The 25291-nt window shown below is 46.0% G+C and overlaps 1 protein-coding gene and 1 non-coding gene across 2 annotated transcripts in view; both read right to left on the minus strand.

The window, feature by feature from the left end:
* Positions 1 to 25291, minus strand: part of KAZN (kazrin, periplakin interacting protein) — a 991323-nt gene that overhangs the window by 859307 nt on the left and 106725 nt on the right.
* TRNAA-GGC (transfer RNA alanine (anticodon GGC)) lies at positions 24182 to 24254 on the minus strand. The gene has a single exon. It is a non-coding gene; the product is annotated as a tRNA-Ala (tRNA).

Raw genomic sequence — 25291 nt, forward strand, 5'->3', positions numbered from 1 at the left:
CCAGACACACCCAAACCTGGGACAGGGACTGACCTGGACAAGCTCCCCAGGGAGCTGGTGTGCAGCTTCCCCTCCCCTGCCTGAGGCTTTCCAGGGAGCTGTACGTATCACCCAAACGACATCGTCCCAGCAGAAGAGGAGAGACAAACCCAGTCAGCTGGGTCACCCAGTCTGGGTGGTCTGAGGCAGGCAACCTTAAAGCACTGACATTTCCCTCATTTCCCAGGTGGGGCCTCGGATTGTCTACTTCCACCCCCCTCCACTCCCATACACCTGTGCTCTCAGCCCTACACCCTCCAGAAGCCCCATCCGGCTTTCCCACCTCTTACCCATAATGCCCATTTGCTCAAATGGGTACCAAACATTCAAAATGCTTCCTTGTAAAACCAAAACAAATAAATAAACAAGGTCCCTATTTTGGTGGTTCCGACAAATGGGGCCCTGAGCAGGGTTCCCTCTTGTCCAGATCTAAGGAGGGGCTGTAGCAGAGTGAGCTGGATGTGCTATTGGCCTGGCTAATGTTTGCTGGCCAGTTAAAGTGGACACCAGTTGATGGTGCCTATTTGGTAGCAGAACTTTGATTTTCCATTGAGGATGTACTGTCTCACCCCTAGCGAGAAGCCCCGGTGTCACTGTCAATCAAGTGATACCCTGGGCTCTGCCGGCCTGGAAGTGGGCCACTGAGAGCTCACTTCTGGGCATCTGAATACCAGGGCGGAAGACAGATGGAGATACTCCATCCTGATGGTGACATCCTGACAGACCACCTGAGCATCCACCGCTTCCTGCTTCCTGGATCCTCGCAGGTGCCATGGATTTCTGCCCTTCCCAAGACCTGTTCTTCAGCTTTGCTTTCCATTCTGTGAGCTACTACTTGTATATGTCCAATAAATTCCATTCTATTAAGTTAGCTGGCGTTAGTTCCTATTGCTTGCATCCAAAAAGCCCTAACAGACACATTAATCATGCAGCCTTCATGGTGTGGAAGAGAGAGCTGGACTCCATTTACTCCAACACAGGAGCACAGAATTGAATTTGAAAGAATATTGGTTTTCCTTTGGCCAATGTCACTTGCCTGCTAAAAACCACCAATGGATGAATTGCCCTCTTCAGCCTCCCCAATTTCCCCATCCGGCCACCATCACAGCCCATTCCCTTCAACATGACCCAAATCTGAGAGTGCTTTAACCTGGCTCTCCATCCTTATTCATCACATCCTTTACACAAACCCTCTACTCTACAAACACCGGGCAACTTGTCAACCTCTGTTTGACCTATGAGAAGAATCACCTTCCAGACCTGATTGTAACAAGGAGTCAGTCTCTGGAATGCATTGGTCTCCTGTGTGTATGTGTATACATTTATAGAAACACCTCACCTGTATGTATGTGGATGGATAGATAGATTAGATAGATAGACAGATACAGAAGACAGACAGACACATATACATACACATACACAGACACACATACTTGATCTCCATCTTGAACAAATAGAGAGCATGCCTTGAGCTCAAAGTCTTCTGCAGGTAGCATAGCCAAGTAGAAGGGAATTACACAGCATTTATTTTTTATTATAATTATTTGTACTGTTACTTCCCAGTTGTGGAAAGTAGCGTTCAGGCAACACTTCTACACATTAGGTCTCCCCGACTAGGACATTAGCTTCTGCAGTGCAGTGAGAAGGTTTTATTTGCCTCTGTAAGTCCTAAGCAGCTGGGCTTAATGGGTGATACATGGCAGGTAGTCAGGAGTTCAATACAAAATGGCTGAATTAATAAATAAAAGACCATTAATTCATGGTCAGGAACTTGTGATTGGTAATGCAATTTGAGCAAAGAAAAATTAAAATAATAACGACATTGTAAAGATGTGCATACTGAATTTGTTAAAGATTACACGTTTTTGAGCATTTTGTGATTCCTTTGCTTACACACCATTGCCTCAAACACATCTCACCTATTCACGGAAACAAATTTGACCCGACCTTGGATTGTTTACCCTCGACCACCTATTAACTGGATTCGCTGCATCAGCTCGAATGTGCTATCATTGGAGCTGCCTTCCCTGAACCATGCCCCCGCCCCAAACTCTATTCGGTTTCCCTGCTAGATGATGTCCTAGTGCTCTGAACTGTTCCCTTGTAGCAGTGATCATAGTTTTTAATTACAGATTGATTTGGACCATCATTTGATCACCGTTTGTCTTTTGTGCTTTCTAGACTCTATGCTTCCTGAGCAGAGGGGCTGAGTCTCTTTTGTTGACCCTTGATTCCCAGCTCCCTGCTCTGGGCTCTTACTTAGCAGGTGCTCGATAAATACCTGAAATATTAATGAACAAACGTTTCATGTGTGTCATTTGCTTTAAACAATTAGTCAATTCAGGCTGTTGCAGCAATTCAGAACGGCCTTGCCGCCAATCAATTTGCCTGAATAAATAAACAAGGTTTTACAACCATCCACAAGGCAACACCTTCACAAAGCCATTTGGAATGTACTAAGTTTAATCTCAGTGGGAAACCGATAACACATTTTTGCACAGCCTAGCGCCTCAAAGGGCGGGCCGCTCTCCTTACTGAGCCTTTGGCCAAAATATAAAAGAGCTGAAGAGCAGACCATCTGGGAACACCTGGAACCATGAAACCGTTTTGGCCTCGGGTTTGTCCTGTCCTTTGCATCATCCTCAAAAACACTCTGTTCTGACCTGAATCGCTCCAGTTTCCACGCTTCGTTTGGGTGTGGTTCCTCATCTTTAGCCCTACGCGTGATTACTCTCTGTGGCTAATGTTCCCAGCGCAGAACGGATCCTGGTGTGGACTCTTCTTCCTACAGTGCCGCTCTGCAGGGCACACCGTTTCATCCATCACCATAGTCCTTCGGGTTGGGACTTCCAAAAAAAAAGCATCTCATGAGACCAACCAGATTTCCCCATGCCTCCTTTTCAACAACTAGATGCCCAGATTTGCACAGAGCGTGTGTAACACCGTGTTTGCGATGCTTCTAAGGAAGAAAGGTGTTTCGGCAGAGGAACTGCGTTACCTCTCAGATCTTTAGGCATGAATTCCAGAATAGAACAGGACACGTTCTTCTCTCCCGGACCAGCAGGTCCAAGTGGTGAATGGTGACTGTTCCCACCACCCCCTGCCAGGCTGGCTCTTGGAGGCCACGACACCTGCCTGGTTTCTCACTTCCTGGGTCCTCGATTCTCACATCTACTCTCCCCTCTGCATCGATGTGACATTTCTAAAAGGCAAGTCATGTTCAGCCCCCTGCTTACTCCCCTTCCAACTACTCATTCTCTTGACATGAATTTAGTAAGTACCTACTGTATACTGGGCACAGGGATCCTAAGAATACTATGGAAAAGCCGGCATGTCTCTGCCACCATGGGGTTTCTGTCTTCTGTTGGGGAAGCTGCACATGAACAGGTACCAAAGCTCCCCACCGCCCTTAGGGTGGAATCCAAACCTTCTCTGGGAGGCATTCAAAGCCCTTCAAGATGTGCACCTGCCTGCCTCTTTCTCAGCATTTTCTCACTTATGTTCTAGAACCTTCTCAGCATCACAGTCAGTGCCCACCACCTCTCTCCTCATTGCCCTTTTCCTATTCTCCTCCCCAGCTGGGCATGCTTGTCTCTCCTCTGTGCTCTCCTGCACCCTAAAACCACCACAGCACAGCACAGCACATAACCACTGGTTTACGACGGCCCATTGTCTTAGCCATTGTTTGTACTCCCCCATCTCCTGGCAGCTGGCAGTGTTCATCTCATCTCCCATCTTGGATCCACTACATTTCTAGACTTTTCTCTAGGAGAAAAGTTTACACAGAGCTTGCAAGGTCCACTGACATGTCAGAGGCCATACACTGGTGTGAGGTGGAGATGGGGCTTGCACGCACATCTCCCATCTCGGAATGTCACACACTGTGCGCTAACTGCAAAAGCAGGAGGTCACACTGAGGAAAAGCTGACGGGGGTTCAGGTGACTTACACGTAAGGTGACCCAACGTCGCAGCTTGCCCAAGACAGTCCCGGCTTAGGCCTGTTGTCCCAGGACAATCACTCACAACACTTCCTTTCACTTCCAAACCGCACTAATTTACATGCATCATATATAACTCATATGTCATCTCCTCAGTCAGGGCGAGGCTGCTTCCTCCAGGATCTGTCCTTGACCTCCTGACCCCATCAAACATCCCTACCGCTTCAGGCCCTCCAGGTGGCACTGTCAGAGCCTGTGATTTTACACTTGTTCTATGATTCTTTGATCAGTGTCTGGGTTCCCATCCATCATGTGAGCTCCCTGAGGACAGGGGCACTGTCTGTTTTCATCACCATCACTCTCCAGTGCCAGCAGAGCTCCCCACACGTTGAAGACCTCAGGAAACCTCAGCTAAGCTAGAGAAAGAAGGATAAAAGAAAAGAAATGAAAGAAAGGGGAGGGAGGGAGGAAGGACTTATTTAAACCTTTTTTAATAAGTACTACAAGGAACCATTCTGAATTTCAGGCTTGGACAAATGGGCAGGCAGTGGTACCATTAATTAAAAGTAGAGGAGAGGTTGCTTGTTTGGTGTGAGGCTTGAGGGTGATGGGTTGCATTTGAAGGACCGTATTTGAGCAGCTGGGGGACACTGTTCAGTGGGCTCCTGGATGTTCAGGCTGGAATTCAAGAAGGATCTAGTTATTTGGGAATAAAATTGGAAAGGAAAGCTTCCAATTTTAGGGTTAGGTTTAGGCAAATGGCCGAGATCCATGGTTCTCAAAGATGTGTTCCTGGGAGGTCCCACGGAGGTGCTTCAGGAGCCAGCAATGGGGGCCAAGAAGGGGTGGCCATGCTTCCCTCCCCAACGTCCATCGGGGCAGAGCCCCGGGCTTCAGTTCATGATTCTGTTGGTTCTGTTTCTATACAAAGATGGATAGATGGGCAAACTGATAGACCAGGGAACAAATAAAGTGGACCCACTAAGCAGAGAATGCTGTGGTTCAAAAGGCTCACACAAGTGCCCTAGGCACCCCAAGCCCAAGCCAGTTACAAGAATATTTCCAATCTTCTTTCTCTCTGATAGGAACGAATACTGGTAAAATGGCTGCCCTGGTTAACGCTTGTTCAGGATTTAACAGGGAAATGTACAGGCTGCCAATAATGAAACACAGAGCTTGTGATCTGGTGACCCTGAGAGAAGCAGGGGCCAAGCCCCTGGGCCCTGACCATACCCTCATCCCGGGAAACTCCATGACTGTGAGTGAGAGGGCGGAGCACGGCTAGTCCTGGATGCCAGCCACACACAGCTTGCTAAGTAAAGCCCCTCGATCTGCTGTAACAGCAGTGCAGGGAGACCGTCTGTGGGTCCACACACTGAGTCTGACCCATGCAGCTGTCTTCAATAATCACTGTAAGCAAAGTTCCAGGCAGGAGGAAAATGATTTCTGCTTTGTGTCAAAAGCCAGCAAACAAGATGTGATGCTGGAATGTATTTGGATCCCACACATACACCCTCAGGCTTCCTTCCTCCTCCTTTATTTTTTTTATTTTTGGTGGGGGGAATTTTTTTTGACTGATTAATAAATAAAAATATATACATAACCCTTCCTGCCTAAATTTTCAACAGCAGGCATGGATATTAAACCACACCAGCTCCTGTACATACTTTGGATGTATTTTCCCCATTTCTGACTCTGGGAATGTTTGTTCTGGCTGCACCTGGGATGGAGATTTTTTAATTAAGTTTTCATTTGGTGAGAAAGAGCATCATCACGCTGAAAGTGGTTCTCTGCGAACCTGTGACAGCTGCTGTTGGTGCACTGTCGTCACCGGATGGGCCCGTCGTCCAGGATTCCTATTAAAATTTTTATCAAACTGCTGGTGATTTCCAACTAGATAATTAAAACTAATTTTTTGGAGAATTCACATGGAAAGTGCTTCTCTGGAAACAGAAAAAGCAGGGCAAATGGACTTGGTCTATTCTCTGCACTGAGGTAAATCTTCCAAGCCCTTCTTTGATGGTATATTTTTCTGTCTTTCCCCTCAATTTCATATCACATCCATTTGTGACTAGAAAAACAGAAGTCATATTTCATCTGTACAACAACCCTACTGTTATTACACCCATTTTACAGATGAAGAAACTGAGGCTCAGTGATAAGCAACCTGCTTGCAGAAACAGAAACTAGGAAGTGACAAAGCCTGGGTGGAAATCTCTCTAATTCCACACACACCCACAACCCACTGCAGGCTGGCTCCCCAGGAATGTATTCGATTGGAACCAGAGAACATGGACTCTGATCTGCTATCAGTTACCATTGGTGCTAATAACTGTAGACATTTATTGACCGGTTTACTATATACTGGTCATTTACAAATACATTATTTCATTTAATTCTTACAACTGGCTTATGAGATTGAAGATTAAGAATCTTGCTCAAATAGCAAATGACTTGAACCCAAGCAACTGAGTCAAGAGGCCCTACTTCCAACTGTCCCACCAAACTGTCCTCAGTGAGTGACCCTGTGGACTGCTTCTCCTCCCTGGACCAGTACCTTTCCATGTAAACATTCAACTGGTGGCTATATTTACTGTTCCAGTTATCTATGTTACAAACTGCCCCGAGACTCAGTAGCTTATAACAACCCTTGTATTTGGCTCATGATTTTGTGAGTCAGGAAAGTTCACCTCTGATCCAAGTGAAGTCAGCTGGGGCTGGAAGATCTACTTCTATATGGCTTTGTCACCTATGGATCTGGCCCCTTGGTGTTCCTTGGTTTCTCTCTTCCCACATGGCATCTCATCCCCCAGGCCTTCTCCAAGTGGTGTAGGCTCATAGTATGATGGTCCTGGGGCAGGTGGGTTTCTTACTTAGTGACTGGATCTCCCTAGAGCATTCAGTTCAAGCCACCTGGGCAGAAGCTGCAAGTCTTCCTCTGACGTAGCTTCAGAAATCCCCTAACATCACTTCTGTCACATTCTGCTGTCAAGCAGGTCACTAAAGCTAGCCCAGATTCAGGGAGAGGGGAATTACTTTTCACTGGGAGGAGTTGCCAAGAATTTGCTGCATCCATGACGTGGTCTTACGTACTGACTGAGAGCATATCCATCCACCTCAGTGGCGATATAGGTCATAGAAGAGGAGTCTCATTGACCAAGTCCCAGTTCAGAGCATCTCCTGGTTTATCCTATGTTACTTATCAGTCTCAATATTAGTAGTAATAGTAACAATAATAACCACAGCTATTATTTATTGAACCCTTACTAAATGCCTGTCACTCTTCTCAGCACTTACATATTATTAATTCATCAACTCCTCATCAGAATCCTTTAGTAGGTTTTGTTACTATTATTATTGCCATTTTCCAGAGAGAAAACGGAGTCACGTGAAAGTTAAATAACTTGCACAATGTCACGTGGCCTGGAAGGAAGGAGAGCATTGAGTTTTCACAGCCTGGGACTTCCATTTATTCGCTTTACTCTTAACTGCCTTGTAAGTTATCATTTGACGAAAGGATTCAACATTTTTTAACGATTTTAAAAAACACTGGACTAAGTGATCCCTAATGGTTCTATTTCTTTAGACTCTGACAACTCCAAGAGTAAAGATAAACCAGCAGGAAGACAGTACTGCGTGGTGGTCAAGTAAGAGGGTCTGGAGCCGGATGTCTGCAGGCTCAGATCCTGATTGTGGAAGGTGTTATCTTCCAACGATGGCGGTGCTGGCACCTCCCATCCCACGTGCTCTTTTATCATGTGGCTTCACTGCTCTTTCATAAGAAGGCCAGTTTCCGTCTCCACTACCCTGGATCTTAGTGGGCCCTGTGACTGCATTAAATATGGTGGGTGTGATGCTGTGCCATGCCCTGCACTGCCCTCACCTGACCAGGCGGCTACCACTTCCTACCTCTTGGAGCCCAGAGCTACCATGTAAGAGGTCCAGCTACTCTACTGGAGGGAAAGAGAGGGACGACATGGAGAAGCACAGAGAAGGCAAACATGTGCATAAAGAAGCAAATGGAAGGGGGGAGGGTATAGCCTAAGTAGTAGAGCACATGCTTAGCACTCATGAGGTCCTGGGTTCAATCCCCAGTACCTCCTCTAAGAATAAACAAATACATAAACCTAATTATCTCCCCAAAACCAGGGGGGAAAAAAGAAGCCAATGGACATCCATCCTGGTCAAGCCTTCAGTTGACTGCGGCCCCAGTCACCATCTGGCCCAGCCACATGGGAGACATACTTGAGAACTACCCAGCTGAGCCCTGTCAACCCACAGAACTGTGAAAGATTGTAACAGATCGTTGTTTCTAAGCTCCTAAGTTTTGGGTGGTCTGCTGTCTGGCGGTGGATAACCGGAACACTGGCTCTGCCTCTTATTCACTGTATCACCTTGGGCAAGTCACCTAACCTCTTAGGACATCATTTTTTTAATCCATAAAATGGGAAGAGTAACAGTGCCTTCCTCCGAGAGCTGGTGTGAGGATTAAAGGAGACAAGGCATGGACTTTAAACAGCACTCCATAAAAGTGCGCACGTGCCTTAAAAAGGTCAACTATGTCACATTCACACCCATTACGGTGGCTGTTATGAAAAAAAAAATGCCAACGAAACAAACAAAAAATAGAAGACAACAGAAGTGTTGGTGAGGATGTGGAAAAATTAGAACCCTTGTGCCTTGCTGGTAGGAATGTAAAATGGTGCAGCCAGTATGGAAAACAGTATGGCCATTCAAAATTTGCAAATAGAATTACCATTTGATCCAGCAATTCCACTTCTGGGTACGTACCCAAAAGAACTGAGAGCAGGCCCTAGAATGAGTATTTATATACCCATGTTCATAGGAACGTTATTCACAATAGCCAAAACATGGAAGCAACCCAAGGGTCCATTGATGGATGAAGGGATAAACAAAATGTGGTATACACATACAATGGAGTATTATTCATCCTGTAAAAGGAAGGAAGTTCTGACACGTGCTGCAACATGGATGAACCATGAAGACGTGCTAACTGAAACAGGCTAGTCGTAAAAGGACAAACATGTAATTACACTTATAATCAGTATCTGAAGTAGTCAAATTCATAGAGACAGAAAGGAGAATGGTGGTTGCCAAGAGCTGGGCGGAGAAGGAAATAGGGGGTTAGTGTTGATGGTTACAGAGTTTCAGTTTGGGAAGGTAAGTTCTAGAGATGGATGGTGGTGTTTGCACAACAATGTAAATGCACTTAATGCCACTGAACTGTACACGTAGGAATGGTTAAGATGGTCAATTTTCTATTATGTGTATTTTACCACAATGAAAAAAGGGAAAAAAACATTTTTTTAAAAAGTCAATTACAGTTATTATGGTGAGAGACAGTTGAGGCCAGTAAAGTAAGCAGGAACAATTTGCATTCATTGCTAAAGTCAGTAACTCACAAAAGGTTTGGAGCAATGATACTTTTGGCATTTAAGGAAGGCTGAAATCCTAACAAGCAAAGTGTGCACTACTAGGGATGGTTAATCATGTGTCAAATTACCTTTCACTTTATTATCCAAAGAAGTAGCTTGAAGAACTCATTAAATAGGCAGTTTGACTTCCAACTTCAAGATGGCAGAGTAAAAGCTTCTGTCCCCTCACAAATTCCCTCTCACAAATCAATTTACAACAGAAAGGAGAACCAAAAAAAAAAAAAAAGAGACCCAAGTGCAGCTTGAATTAAACTAGACGTTAATCTGTGTCACTGAACCACAATTAGAAAAGAAGAATGAGCAGAAAGTAAATGAGAGAAGAAAGTTCAATTTACGTTTTGGCAGAGGGACACATTACTGGTAAGTAAGTTGCTTTGCCCTGGGAACTGTAGAAATTCTCAGGACTCTAAGGCACCAGGTATAGAGGTAGACGGGCTGAGGTAAGGGCTGAAAATGAGAGACTGAGAAAGTCTGAATAAGGAGCTGATACACAACTAGTTTCCTGCCTGCCCCTAACTGCATAGGAGGAGATGGGGGTGTAGTTTCTGAAGAAACTGAACTAGAAGCTTCCTGGAATTAAGAGCATGATGCCCAGTAAAAGGGGTAGAGCATTATGCTGAGGAAATTTCTCAGAAGACAAGGGGGACAAAAAGGGGAAAGGAAAATAAGAAAATTAGAAGATCAATCTAGGAGGCCTACAGGTGGCTAAAAGATTTGTGGAAGGAGAGAACAGAGAAAACAGACAGTAAATTAACAAGGAAATAAGACAAGAAGACGTCCCAGTACCAGACATGAGCTCCACTTGAAGAAATGCAAGAAAACACACACCAAAATACATCATCATGAAACTTTTAAACCAGAGACAGAGAAGATCCTAAAAACATCCAAAGAATAAAATGTCACATACAAAGGCCCAGGGTTGAGGGTGGCACTGGACTTCTCAATAATACCAGAAGCCAGAAAACAATTAAACAATGTCGACTTTTTTCCTCTCAGTTTTATTATGATAAAACTGACCAATAAAAATTGTATGTATTTAAGGAGTACGGCAGGATTACCTGACATATGTCTACACTGTGGAATGATTACCACAATCAAGCTAATTAATAGATCCATTGCCAAACACAATTACTATTTTGTGTGTGGTGAAAACCCTTAAGATCTACTGTTGCAGAAAAATGTGTTACAGCTCAGTGTTACAACTCAGTTGTGACAGCAACCTGGATCCGGGCGAGAGACAAAGCAGCACTCGGAGGGCTGGAGAATTCAGGTTTATTACACCAAGGAGCCCAGAGAAGTTAACACTCCAAGCTTTGGACCCCGTCTGTAGGGTTACACAGGCCTTTTATAGGCTGCCAGTTTTACACTTTGCAACATCGTATGCAAATAAAGTATAACAGAAGTTGACCAATCAGGAACAAGCTTTGTAGAAATAGACCAATCAGGAGTGAGAGAAATAACCAATCAGGAGTGAGCTCCATGCAAATAAAGTACTACAAATGGACCAATCAGAAGTTACGGAAGTGGACCAATCAGAAGTGAGAGTAACAACCAATCAGGAGTGAAGGAAATAACCAATCAGAAATGAACTCAGGTAACCAATAGAATTTTAGGTGTAAGTTAGCCACTTTAGAGACAAAAAGTGAGATAGAGCCTCTGGGCCAGGGAACCGGAAGGTGCTGGGAGGAGAGCAGCGGCCCTGCCTAGGGGTCCTGCCGGTCTTTTTATGGGGCTTCCCGCCTCACTAACATACTCCCTGACTCAACTCTAAAAATATTAGCATGGTTATAATAATGGAAACAACAATAATTACATCAAAGTGTGCAATCACACTATTGGTGGCATAGAGAGAAAGGAACAAAGGGTAGATGGAAGCCAGAAATCCTCACCTAAGTGTCATACAAAAGAAACAGGGTCCAAAATGATCATTCAAGAGATAATGATACTATTTGGAAACGTGGGAGCAATTACAGAAGAAACAGTGAAAAGAATGCAGAGGTGGTTGCTTCTGGGAAGCAGGAAGTGGGGAGGGTACTGAGGGAACAAGGGCACTGTTTTGTTAGAAGCCTTTCAGCATTGTTTGATGCTTAACTGCAAGCACGTATTACTTTGTAATCAAAATCCTTTTAAGTGTTAAAAATAGCTCCTCTGCCTACTTACAGACTACTTTGATTTTCATATCAACGGTATGAACTCCTGGGATCTCAGGAGAGGATTTCAAGTGGGCAAGAAGAGCAAGGCTCCCGTAAAGACCCAGAGGAACCTCACCCAGGCTTCAGTGTCTACTGGAGTCCACTGGAAGAACACCCTCGCCCACCCACCCCACCCCTCCCTGAGCCACCGGGGCTCTGAAGGCTCCCAGAATGGGCTCCTTCCACCTCTTTCAGCCTGTCCTTTTCTCCTTCTTGAGCTTCAGTTTCCTGCTCCAGAGTCAGCTGTTTCCAAACGGAAAAGGCCAGGTGTGAGTCCTATTTCTGGGCACTCACATTTGGTGGAAATGATTCAGGCAGGTGCAGGTTCATTGCCTGAGCCAGGTAAACATGAACTCTCTCCAGTTCAAATATCACAGGCAGAAAACTCTTCCTCCCTTCCTCCCTCTCTCTCCCATTCTCTCTCTCTCTTTTCTGCCAAGTCCAGCCAACTGAATTTATTACTCAAGTAAGATTTACTGAAAGTTTACATAAGAATCCCCAGCCTAAGGGTGATACGCATGTTGGTGCCGTTGCCAGAAATCTGATGTTGAAATAGATTTGCAGAACAAGCTTGTCTATCTAGATTGATTGGAAATGGGCACACATGACAATGTAGAAAAATCTAGATAATCCACAGTTATCTGCACTCCTCTCCCCTGTGCAAAAGGGCTGGCGAGGCTGCCTGTGCCAAATGTACGGATGTGAAGTTGGTTCTGAACCTCCAAGGACACAACAAAACAAGGCTGTTTCTATCGATCAACGGCACGCGTGGAAGTTAACATAAATCAATTAGCAAAACGCATCTGCGGCGGCCATCGCTACCTCGTACTGTGTAAATAATCGTTTGAAGTGCAGAATGTGATGATAAAATCTCTTAACCATATTCGGCCCGGCTGAGCTCCTCTGTGACCTTCAGCAGCAGAATGTTTAGCTGTCACTCAAAGGCCACTGCCGACTGCTGTGGCCAATCTCATGTTGCTAGATGCCAGGGTCACCTCAGAACTTAACCCCAAGTGCCATCTGTGATAACAATGACAACATACACTTCCACAGCCCTTGACCATCTGCCAGCCCCTTTCAGACACCTTACTAGCTGATTAGTCTTCCCTGTGAGTCTGGAGAGTTTATGAAAGGCAGGAAGGCACGGAGGGACTTGGAGGCGGGGAGATTCCTTCAACCTTTGGCTCTGCCACTCAGGGGCTGATATGAACACAGCAAGTTCATTTCCCTCTAATAGATAACAACTATGACTGCAATCCCCACTTTTGCAGGTGGTAAAACTGAGGCTTGGAGAGAGTAAGTAATTCACAAATGTAAGTGGAATAATTGAGATTCAAACACAGATCTATTTGTCTCGTTCCGAGCCCCACGCTCTACCCTGTGCTTCTTCCTGGCTGGATTCCTGGACCCACTGCAGCTTCACGACATTTAAGCCCCAGGACCCTTTTCAATGGAGCCAAGGAAGGAAGGTGCTGGTGCCTGGAGTTGGCACCCAGCTCTCCACTGTCCCATATCCATGACTCAATTGCTGTCCTTTGTTGTGTTGAAGTTACTGGCAAGGGTGAAAGGTATGTTGAGCTGGAGCCTTTTTGCTCAGACTTCGTCTCCTCTCACTCTCCCCTAATATCCTGCCAAGGTCGTCTGTCCCGGGGCTGTTCCTTAAACACCCAGGATGCTATTCCATAGGTCCTCCACCCTGGTCGTTCCCTTCGCCTGAAATTTTCTTCCTCTAGAGACCCACATGGCTAACTCCTTCACTCCTTTGGCTCTTCACTGGAGGGTTAACTTCTCAATGACATCTACCACTAAAAAAATCATTCAGTGACACTCCTTAAGGCACCATACGGGAGACTTTAATGGTGGGGGAGTGTATTGCAATAAGTACATGGACCATTGCAATGGGGTCTTGCAGTGGGGGAGAGAAACTGGGCTCAACTCCAAATACAACAAGGGAAAGCAGGAATTTATAACCAAGGAGCAGGTGTGGAGGTCAATGGTTGGAAAATTACTAAGAGGAAACATCAAGGATAAGAAAGGATTCTGGCTAAACTGATCCACCAGGATTCCTGCTGAAGGCAGGCCAGGGTGGGCAGACATCCCCTGGAGGAGGCTGGAGGATGAGGAGCCCAATGAGCTGCCAAGGTGGGGTTTCTTGTTAAACTGACTCAGCAGCATTCAGAGATAAACATAGAAATCCAGAAGTTGAAGCCTGGCTGGAAAAGAGCTCAGGAGAGTTTGATCTGAGTTTAGTCAAGGAGAGAACCTTTGTCATGACCCTCATTTTTGCTACATTTGTTCACTGTATGCCCTAAGGGCCTAAAACAGAGCCTGGCATATAGTAGATGTCCAACAAATACTGTTGAATGAGTGAATAAATGGGGGGGGTGGGTGAGTGGATGGATGGATGATGGATGGACAGATGGGTGGATGGATAGATGGGTGGATGGATGATGAATGGATTGATGAATGGGTGGATGGATGATGAATGGATTGATAGATGGATGTATGGATTGATGGATGATGAATGGACAGATGGATGGATGATGAATGGGCTGATGGATGGATGGGTAGATGGAGAATGAATGGGCTGACGGATGGATGATGACTGGATGGATGGATGGATATGCAAACAGATAGGCAGAATTATTCTACTTTCTACCCCAGGGTCATACCAAGGTAGGACCTCCTTTTCAGGCTTCTCCCTACAGGTCACATGGACGCCAGATTCTCAAGCCCCTCATCAAGTTGGTTCTCCAGGCGGTCAGTCTCTTGTGCTGGAACTCAAAGCCCTCTGGCTCTACACACATTCCATGGTGCGCGCACACACACACACACACACACACACACACACACACACACACACACACACCAGGATATACACACAGTGAATTCTCAAGCTTTCAGCTGAACACAAGCTCATTAGAGAGCAGCCTAAACAAACTCACTGGTGCAGAAATACAATTTCACTTGGCCAAGTTCTGCAGAGCATGGACACAAATGAAAAAACCAACTCAGGCAGCATGGCCAAGAGACTTAAGAGGCTTAATTGAACCTCATTTCTCCATGATGTGGGTGGCATGTTTCTGGTCAGGCTGCCACCATGCCAAATTTACCGTGACAAGCTGTCAGCAGCCTCTGTGCTGTGGTTCTTAGAAACAGCTGGAGGAGAGGAATGGACATGTCTAAATCAAAGATTCTGTCTCCCGACACGCTGCAGGAGCCGTGCATCACAGGACTCGGGGCTCTAAATTTGGTCCCTGTTCCTCTGCAGACCGACAAGGGGAGTTAACACAGAACAAACTGCAAGGAAGAACAGCTTCAGACCAGAGTCAGCGCTGCTTTATGTGAAAGAGTCAGAAGTGGCGTTTCTACCCCAGTGGGGAGTGTCGTAGGGGGACACGGGGAACAAGGAGCTGTAAAGCACACTGCACGTGGGTGGACTGAGTGCCCAGCAATCGGCGACTGGACAAATAAATGATCGTGCTTGTTATCAAGGGACTATCGTGGAGTCATTAAAACTAGTATCATGGAATGATACGTATTGGCATGGAGAGAAGTTTATGATGGCTTCAGCAGATTACAAAATAATCCATACTATGCAATTTTATTTCTGTTCGGAAAATGTGTGTATATAAACAATAAATACTGGCCAAAGATTACCAGCAGCTACCTTCAGGTGATGGGGTTATAGGTAACGCACATACCCATCTTACTGTATTTTCTAAATTTTCTGCAGCATATATAATTTTGTCAAGAAGAGTCCAACGTTCAGATATTAGTTAACACATGGAAGGAAACCTGCTCATGCACGGAACACACACCGCCCCAGCCACTCACACAGGCAGACCCTCTGCTTGCTGCAGCACTGCCTGAACCACACTGACTCTGGGGAGCCATGTGCTCTGCCCTCTGGAGCTGAGTCAGTTCCTCTCAATGGTCCTGCCCATCCCAGCTTCCTTCCTCTCACTCAAAACTGATGAAATGCCCATATCTCTTGGACCTGACTCCTGAGTTAGGACATAAGCCCTTCTGTTCATCCCAGCATCTTCTCTACATGCCAAACTCCAGCTTATCCCAAGGGCACACTATGGTGCCTCCTCTCCTTTGCATGTGCTGGTTCCCTTGCCAGGGATGCTCCTCCCTTCCAAAGTTTGCCTAGAGAACTCTTCTTCATGGGTCAAAACTCAGCTCAAATGAGGCCTCCTCTGTGAAGCCTTCCCAGATTCTCCCAGGAAACACTTTGTGTTTATCTCTAGGCAAAGTGGACATCAGACAGGCTAAAGCCTGAGCTTGCTGAGGGATGCTTCTAGGAAACAGTCTCCCTGTATCTCACAGGGAACGTATTAGAGGTATTTACATCTGACAAGTGGGCAGACACCTAACCAGAATCTAGCTATGGGGCAAGGGGGCGGATGGACAAGAGAGTCCAAAAGTCCCCATGAGAATAGCAGAAGCAACTTCTCACATCTGGCCAAATCCTCACTTTGGGGCAAGTGATTTACCTTCAGCTATAAATCCCCAGGGGCCATCAGGAGGCCCTGGGAAGCCACCTGGCCCTCCAACCAGGAGCACTCTGCTATTTCCTGCCTTATAACACCATAGCCTTTGGCATTAAGGAAACTACATCCTCAAATTCTATCTTTGGCAAATTTTTGTCAATCACAACACAACTCCATTGTGACAACCGCAAATGCTGCCAGCAGCAGCCCATCACACTGCAGTGGAAATAGCTGCGTGCCCGTCTGCCCTTCCGTCAGACTAGGACCTCTGGCAAGACCAGAAATGACAACGTGGTTGCATGTCCTCGCGTCGCTGAAGAAGGAGCAAAAGAAGGTATGTGTTGCGGGGAAGGGGGGACGCCAGGACATTCTTCACTGCTTTGTCAAGGCGCAGCCTGGAGGTATCAGACAAGGAGACCTAAGATTGCTGCCTCTCTCTCCTCTCTCACCTAACGAAAGCTTTGTCAGAGCCTTAACACACCCCCCACCACATGCTGCTCCCTGCCAGTGCTGGGGGCACAGAGCCTTCCCTCATCGCTGTCACCTGCCCAATAAGGGCCATCGGGGATGTCACCAGAAGGCCAACTCTGTCTTCAGATAATCATGGGATAACTGGACTGACGGCACTTTGCATTCTGCTCAGACACTAAACGCGTCCAGTGAACCATGAACCCTCTCTCCTGGCTGTGCTTTAACTCCACCAATGGTAATCTGTAGCATTACGGATAAAATCTTGCGGGGGAGGGGGGCAATAAATGCACTAAAACCCATCACAGACCAGCAACAGCCATGAGACTGTTCAAACCCAGCACGTTTAATTCGGAGTATAAATGGCAAACGCCTTGTCGGTTGCAAAACACAAAGACCAAATCGTGCGTGACCCAGCTGGGCACCTTCGCATGATGCCGTTTGTTCAGCACGCTCTGCCTGCATATAATTAATCCAATTTGGCTCCATGGAAAAGAAATCGTTTCCCTTAATGATGCAATATGAGAATTAACCAGTTCGGTCCTTAGCCCACTTTCTTTCACTGCAGCCAGGCTGGGTGATGTGCCCTGGGGGACCTTGGAAAGTTTTTGCAAAAGCACAGGGGGAAGGAAAAAAAGATTAGCTAGAAGGAAACACCCTCGCGTCTGCTTCTGCATTTAAACTGGCTCGTGGCCACGAACGTATCTTTTTCCTTTTGTGGCGTGGATCCAGGTCTAGCTTTGCCATTACCTACAGCCACCTGATACAGGGTGTTTGGAAAATCAAGGCAAAAAGGAGCATTTATCTATTAGTCATAGAGGAGGTTTATATTTAGATGACATTCTTAGCGGAGCTAATAACTCAGTTCAGCCATCAAAGGTGCACAAAGGCAACACAGCGGAGCCGGGGCCGTGATGTCACAGCTCAGAGATTTCTATGCGCATCCCATTCCCAGGGCCCTCCCGCCCTGCCTGGATGGGAGGGGAACTCTGCTGGTCCCAGCTCCATCCGAGTGAGCTGCCTTCATAGAGAACTAAACGCTGCTTTGCAGGTTTACTCCCCTTTACAAATTCTGAGTCTCCCTGGCGTGTGTTTGAGGAGGGAAGAAGCGAAGAGAACCCGTTTTTGCTAGCGAAGGATTTCAATTTCAACTTCTCTTGCTTCACTTGACATGGGCTTCTAGAAGTTTTGCAATGGCAGCTGTGATTCGGTATCAATCTAAACTTCCCCAGCAGGCTAGGGAGAGCGTGTGTGCTGCGAATTACCTTCCAGTGGCTCTCCATCGCTTACAAAATAAAATTGCAAGCTCTTGTGCAAGGCTTTTCAGCAACCTGCTTTTAACAGCCTTATCCCATGTCTAACTTGGTACTCGCACGGCCCGGAGAACGTGGCCCCTGTTACTCAGTCAGTGGGAAGGAACCAAGTCCTGTATCAACCGAGCTGCTTTACTGTCTCCAGAAACTACCCAGCAGCGCCCACCCCAGGTCTGTGGCATTCAAAGCCTCCCAGCTTGACTCCCGACCCCACTGGTCACCTTGCTGTCTACTCCCAATGTTACCTCTCGTGTTGGAGGCAAAATCAGTTGCCCAACTTGGCTCTCACGTGCTGTCCTTTTCTGCCTCCAGCTTTACTCGGCCTCCCTGGGCAGTCCTCCCCGTCACCAGCTTCTCATCTGGTGTTGGCCTGTTTCCCCCTCTGATACATCAGTGGCCCCAGTGGATTCTGAACAATATGGCATCTTCTATGAAGTTCTTCCACTCATTCAACAAATGTCTTTATGTGCCAAGCCCAGTGCTAGGCGGGTGGAGGCTCAGGGTGGAGGCCCAGAGGGGAGAAAACACACAGTTCCCGGGGAGACGGCCAGTTGCTAGGTACCCCTGGGTGCAGAAGGCACGGGATGCAGGAGGCCAAGGCAGTTAAAAGTCCTGGACTGGGAGTCACAGTGTCTTCATCTGAAGATGATCAGCTCCAATCAGCCTTGTTGGGAGGATCCAACGAGATGACCCCCTTAATGCATCTGGCACTTGGCACATGCTTAGTAAACGTCACCTCCTGTATGATCAAGTCCGTGGACATTTCCACTATCATTTCCAGCGGGGGCCAGAACGCACAGGAGTCACGTGCACACTAAGGAGTGAGGGCCACATCAGGAAGGCACTGAGGGTCCACTGAAGGGGCTGAGCTAGGATGGGATGGGGTGTGACCATGACGGAAATTCAGAACAATCCCGGCGGCGGCTGCACATGGAACAGACAGGAAAGGGGCCAGACTGAAAGAGAAGGACAAGTTCAGGAGGCAGGGGCGGTCACTTCAGCAAGAGACGAAGGGGGTCTGGGCCCAGGTGCTGGTGACGGGGCTGAACAGAAGTTGGGGGATTCTACAGGCACGGAGGAGACAGAAGTTGGGCACTGTAGAGGCACAGTGGCTAAGAGCACAGGCTCTGGGTTGGAGCCCCGACCCTGCCTTCACCGTTCTCTGTGACCTTCAGCAAGTAATCTGACCCTCCTGTGCCTCCGTGCTCCTGTCTACACACCAAGGAGAATAAGGAACGTCATCAGCCTCACAGGGTTGATGTCAAAGCTGAGTTTGTTACTGCACATCCTGCACTTAGGATGGTGTCTAACACTGAGAACACACTCAACCAATGTTGCTTATCATTCTAAGAAATGACAAGGTTTGGTGACCCATTAGACAGACCAGAGAGGAGGAGTCTAGGAAGACCCCAGAGGGGCAGCAGGTTGGGTGGACCCAGGGAATAGAAGGGATCAGTGTTCGTTAAGAATCACCAGACATCAGAGGTAACACACTTGTTCCCACGTTGGGAAATGATTTTGTTTGGGGGAACAAGCGTGGCCCAGTGGTTCAGAGACATTAGATGTATGAAAGTGGTTCTGTTAAGCAAGAAAACCAAGTTTCTTTAGCTTTTTCTCTCCAGCACAGAGACTCAAGAATTCCACTCTGCCAATGACACCCAGGAAGGAAGGCATGTCACACACCTGCTCCTTCACGGGACATCTACACTGTCCATCCACCCACCCTTGAAGCAGAGTCTCAAGAAACTTTCATCAGTTCTTGAAATAAAAGTGGCAGCGAGAAATCAGCCACAATATCAAAATGACAACATGGGCTGCATTGCCATGACAACGCAACTCCATCATTTTCAAATCCTAGGGCAAAAATCTAGCCAGCAATGGGACTGAAAGGCAGCCCTCCGCCTTTTATTCTTGGGAGGGAACAGTGCACGTCCTAAAATGTATTTTTTCATTTTCCTCGAAAATGAGACAAAGCCAAAAGCAGCATCTTCCCCACGCATTCCCAGAACAAAGAGAACCATCCTCTCTGCCTGCACGAGACATGAATTACATCAGTACTGGGCACCTGCAAAACCCTCACTAAGCATCCTCCGTCTGGCCGGAGCTGGCCACTCTGCAGGAATCAGCTCAGGAAGCCTCACCATAAGGAAAGAAACTAAGCTATTTGTTCTGGGAATCCTACTTGTACAACTGATCGATTCTTTTCTGCGTATCATCATATCAACACAGAACCTCACTGATGTTGATTTATTGATACACATGTGGTATTTGGACATCCCTCTTCACATGCCTCCAGGCCCCACCCTATGAAATAAATGCCTGATAATTACAACTAGATTATAGGCAAACAGTAGTCATGTCTCCAATTTTGAGGGCTACAGCTGGACACACCAGGTGGCATGTGGAAGTTCCTACAAATGGCTCTCCAACCAATTCCTCATATATCTTTGACAAAGGATTTCTAGGTCAGGAGAAACGGCGGGCACAAACTAGATTAGAGGTTTGTACAAAGACATAACGAAATTCGGGACCTTAAGATAAACATTCATTAAATACCTACAGTGCAGCAGTCGCTGGGTCAAGAGGCATAGTTCCTGGTTTAGAGGGGCTTGTAAATTCAATTTTCCTGCGTACAGAAAACAGGCAGTTCCCCGTATACTTGTAAAACCTGCAGAGTCATTTTTTTAGCACCCTGTCCTTAAATCTTTAGTAACTTGGTATCTCATTCCCTGCAACTCTTTACCCTGGTAATAAACATCCATCTGCCCAAGCTGGGGAAGCCATTGTCACTCCAGGAAAATGGATAAATTGAGGTGTGTGTGTGTGGGTGTGTGAGAGTGTGCCATGCAGATACTGTTGGGTTTTTTCCTTCTTTCGCATCCCAAGACAAATCTTTGTAAACTACAGAAAGGTGCCAACTTTGACAGAGGAAATATTTGACTTTGGAAGATAAAGGCCTTCAGTGAATGTAAGAACTCAAAGCAGAGCAGGGGAGGGGGTGGCCCAGTGGTGGAGTGCTTGCTTAGCATGCACAAGGTCCCGGGTGCATTTAAAAACAAATAAATAAGTAAACCTAATTAACTCACCCTCCAATTAAAAAGTAAATTAAAAAATTAAAAAAATTTTTAAAGTCAAAAAGGGCCTCCACAAATCGGTAGCAGAAGTGATAAACCCGTTTTGTTCTTTAACAAGATCCCAGTGATTGAAAAAAAAAAAGGGGGGGTCCTGTCCCAGCACCAGCAGAGGCGGGCTCTGCGCACACGTCTCTTGCTCACCTCTCCAGCCCCAGAGGCTAACACAGGGGCAGGCCTGTGCAAGGATGCCCTTGGTCAACACCCAGCGCCTGGCTGGTCCTGCAGGGGCAGGGGGTGGTCAGACAGTAGACACACTGGAGCTCCAGGATCCACCAGGATATGACGCATCATTTCAAAGGCTACAATGTGAGAGGGGCTCCGGCACACCCCATTTGAAAAGTGTGACGTTGGATCACCAGTAGAAGCCTGTGCATGCCCATCAGCCTTCCAGCAGCTCCACTTCCTGCCAGAACGAAGAAACAAGCCACTGGAATGCCAGGGGCATTCACCGACTTGCGGTTTCCCAGACACTGGTTTCCCACCGTAAATGAAGACCTGTGCCCCAATGCTTGGAGAAGGAGGCCAGCACATGCTAAAAGCTGTGCAAAGGAAGTCTGGGGAGAGAGGAGCTGCTCCAATAAGATCAGCAAGGCTCACACTCAGCGGGGCAGCATCCGTGCCCCTCCAGCAAGTGCAGATTTTTGGGAACGTAATCTCACTTGGAGGAACTATCTTTCCCACCATCTCTACAAAAACAGAAAATAAAGAAAGGCAAAAACTGGCCCATTTGGGGTCCAGAGGAGCCCACTGGTGTGTTCAGCGTTTCTCCGTAACTAACCTGTTGGGAATCACGATACTTGAAATGAAAACTGTGAAACTGCAGAGGGTGGGGCATGGGTGGGTCATCACTAGCCTGAGAGAGAGATGGTTGGGTGCTGAAGGGAAAAAAAAAGATAGAAATAAGAGAGATACTGAGATATTCAACACAAGTAGTTTTATTAACAGCCACGGCCTTGTCCTTCCAATATTGTGGCTACATATTTTATCTTTAAAAATCCAAATGGTTATAATTATAAGTTAACTACCTGACAAGACAGCTGACTGTAGACCTGTGAAAAGCAATTATTCTGACATTGATTACTTTCTGCATAGGAGCAGAGTATTGTAATTGCAGTTTGCTGGAAGCTACTGCAACCTTCTCTGATGTGCTCCCAATTTGGCTGGAGTTAATTAATGGGTGTTGGGGGAGGGGGTGGGGAGGGTGAAGCCAGCATGCAGCTTAACATACAAATTAACTGACATGAAATAAATTAATGTGTTTAATTTAAATGTTATTAATTTACCAAACAGAGAGAAGCAGGCACAGGGTTTGGGGAGCTATGGTATTAGCATCCGCTACAGGGATGTCGCAGGGTTACCATGGCAACTGCCTCATCAGGCTTCTAGGGGATGCCAGCGCATCGCCTGGGGCTGAGGAGTGGTGGGCAGAGGATTCCAAACATCAAACAGGAAATCTGAAATATCACCTAGAACCAAGCGGCGCTTTGAGGATGGGATTCAGAGGAAGCTGTTTATCTGCAGGTGACCTGGGCTCAGCCTGCAGCCAAGAAAAGGCAGTAGTTGAAACCCAACACGCCATCCTTTAGAGAAGGTATTTGACTGGGGAAAGCAGGGGCACCATAGGACGTCAAGACTGTTTTCATATGCCCAGATAGCCTAACCTTGCTTGAGCCTTCATTCTTGGCACATGCTGTTCCTTCCTCCTGGAACGCCCTTCCATTACTTTCTTTATGTGCCTCACCCCCCATGCCTGTTTTAAGCCTCAGCTCGGTATCACTTTCTCCAGGCTGGCTGTCCCTTCACAAGCCCCCCAGCACCGACTGTATCCTATCAGCGTAAATGTCACTCTGCAATGTCATTATGAATTCCCTCCCCTCCACTTCCTGAATATGAGCTCCCTGAGAGCAGGGCTGTGTCCCTCACTCTCCAACTGTTGTTCTTGGACCAGTGACATTAGCATCTCCAGGAAGCTGGTTAGAAATGGAGGACCTCAGGCCCCATCTCAGACCTACTGAATCAGAATCTGCATGTTAACAAGATCCACAGGAGATTCGTGTGCACATTCAAGGTTATGAAGCACTGCTACGCATCACTGCTTCCCTAGAGTGTGGCAAGTGGTAGGCATTCCACAAATATTTTAAAGTCGAGCATTCCCTTTATATCTAAACTTTGCTCCTGCCTCAGGTAGCATAGATGAATCCAGAAGAAGCAGCAGATGGGCCATCATTTATTAATGCAGTTAAACAAGCCAGCTATCCATGCACGATGCTGGGATGGGATTTGAAGCCCACACTACAGGGGCTTAGATCCTTGCTCTGTCACTCTATGGCCTCAGGAAAATTACCTAACTGCTCTGTGTCTCAGTTGTGTCATTTGTAAAATGGGGGGACAGTAATTCATCCATTTAACAGATACTTACGTGAGCATCTACGATGTGCCACTCACTGTTCCAAGCACTTGGGAATCAACAGTGACTAAAGAGACAAAAATTTCTACCCTCTTATTGTGCGAATTAAATGAAATTATGCATGTAAAAATTTTAGCCTGGGACACAGGGAAGGTTCAATACATTATCAGTCTTATTCTCTAAAGCTCTTTCAAAACCCTTTTCCATCATACAAACATATTTTCTTTTTCTCCCCAAATACAGTTTTACAGTCATAATTGTGGTCCATCTTGCTGACACAAGCAGAAGGTGAACTCAGCTGGGGGGAGAAGGTGAGAATAAAAATCACTCCTCCCACAGTGCAGCTCCATACTCTTTGCACCCAGTTGAAAAATAGAGCTGGAGAGTGATTTCTTTCTTTTCTTCCCTGTTTTTTCCTTTCTAAATACAAGTAACCACAATGCCAATGGTCCACTGGAGCGGTAAGATGGAGCCAAATTTTAGAAGGGTTTAGCGCCATCCAATATGGTAGCCATTACCGTATGTTTGTCATATGGGCTATTAAAATTTTTTTCTACTTTTTATTGAAGTATAATTGATTTACAATGTTGTTAGTATCTAGTATACAACATAGTGATTCATGTATATATATGTGTGTGTGTGTGTATATATATATATATATATTCCTTTTCTTTTTTCTTTTCTTTTTTTGAGGGGGGAGGCAATTAGATCTGTTTGTTTGTTTGTTTGTTTAATGGAGGTACTGGGGATCGAACCCAGGACCTCATGCATGCCAAGCATGTGCTCTGCCACTGAGCTATATCTTCCCACCTGTATATTCCTTTTCATATTTTTTTCCATTATAGGTCATTACAAGGAATTGAATATAGTTTCTGTGCTATATAGTAGGACCTTGTTGTTTATCTGTTTTATATATAGTAGTTAGTATCTTCAAATCCTGAACTCACAGTTTATTCCTCCATCCCCGCCCTTTCCCCCTGGTAATCAAAAACTTGTCTCCTATGTATGTGAGTCTATTTCTGTTTTGTAAATAAGTTCATTTGTGCCATTTTTTTAGACTCTACATGTAAGTGATATCAAATGGTATTTTTCTTTCTCTTTCTGGCTTACTTCCATTTGTATGATGATCTCCAGGTCCATCCATGTTGTTGCAAATGGCATGATTTTATTCTTTTTTATGGCTGAGTAGTATTCCATTGTATAAATACACCACAACTTCTTTATCCAGCCATCTGTTGATGGATGTCTAGGTTGTTTCCATATCTTGGCTATTGTAAGTAGTGCTGCTATGAACACTGGGGTGCATGTATCTTTTTTAATTAGAGTTCCCTCCAGATATATGCCCAGGAGTGAGATTGCTGGATCACATGGTAAGTCTATTTTTAATTTTTTAAGGAATCTCCAAACTGTTTTCCATAATGGCTGCACCAAACTGCATTCCCACCAGCAGTGTAGGAGGGTTCCCTTTTCTCCACAGCCTCTCCAGCATTTATCATTTGTGGACTTTTGAATGATGGCCATTCTGACTGGTGTGAGGTGATACCTCATTGTAGTTTTGATTTGCATTTCTCTAATAGTTAGTGATATTGAGCATCTTTTCATGTGCCTATTGGCCATCTGTATGTCTTCATTGGAGAAATGTTTGTTTAGATCTTCAGCCCATTCTTTGATTGGGTTGTTTATTTTTTTGTTATTGAGCTCTATGAGCTGTTTTTTAATATGATTAAAATTAAATTTAAAATTCAGTTCTTGAGTCGCACTAGCTCATTTCAAATGCTCAACGGCCATATGTAGCTACCACATTGAACAGTACAGATAAAGAAATATCCATCACCACGAAAGTT

Source organism: Camelus dromedarius, chromosome 14 (assembly GCF_036321535.1).
Source record: "Camelus dromedarius isolate mCamDro1 chromosome 14, mCamDro1.pat, whole genome shotgun sequence".
In the NCBI taxonomy this organism is placed as follows: domain Eukaryota; kingdom Metazoa; phylum Chordata; class Mammalia; order Artiodactyla; family Camelidae; genus Camelus; species Camelus dromedarius.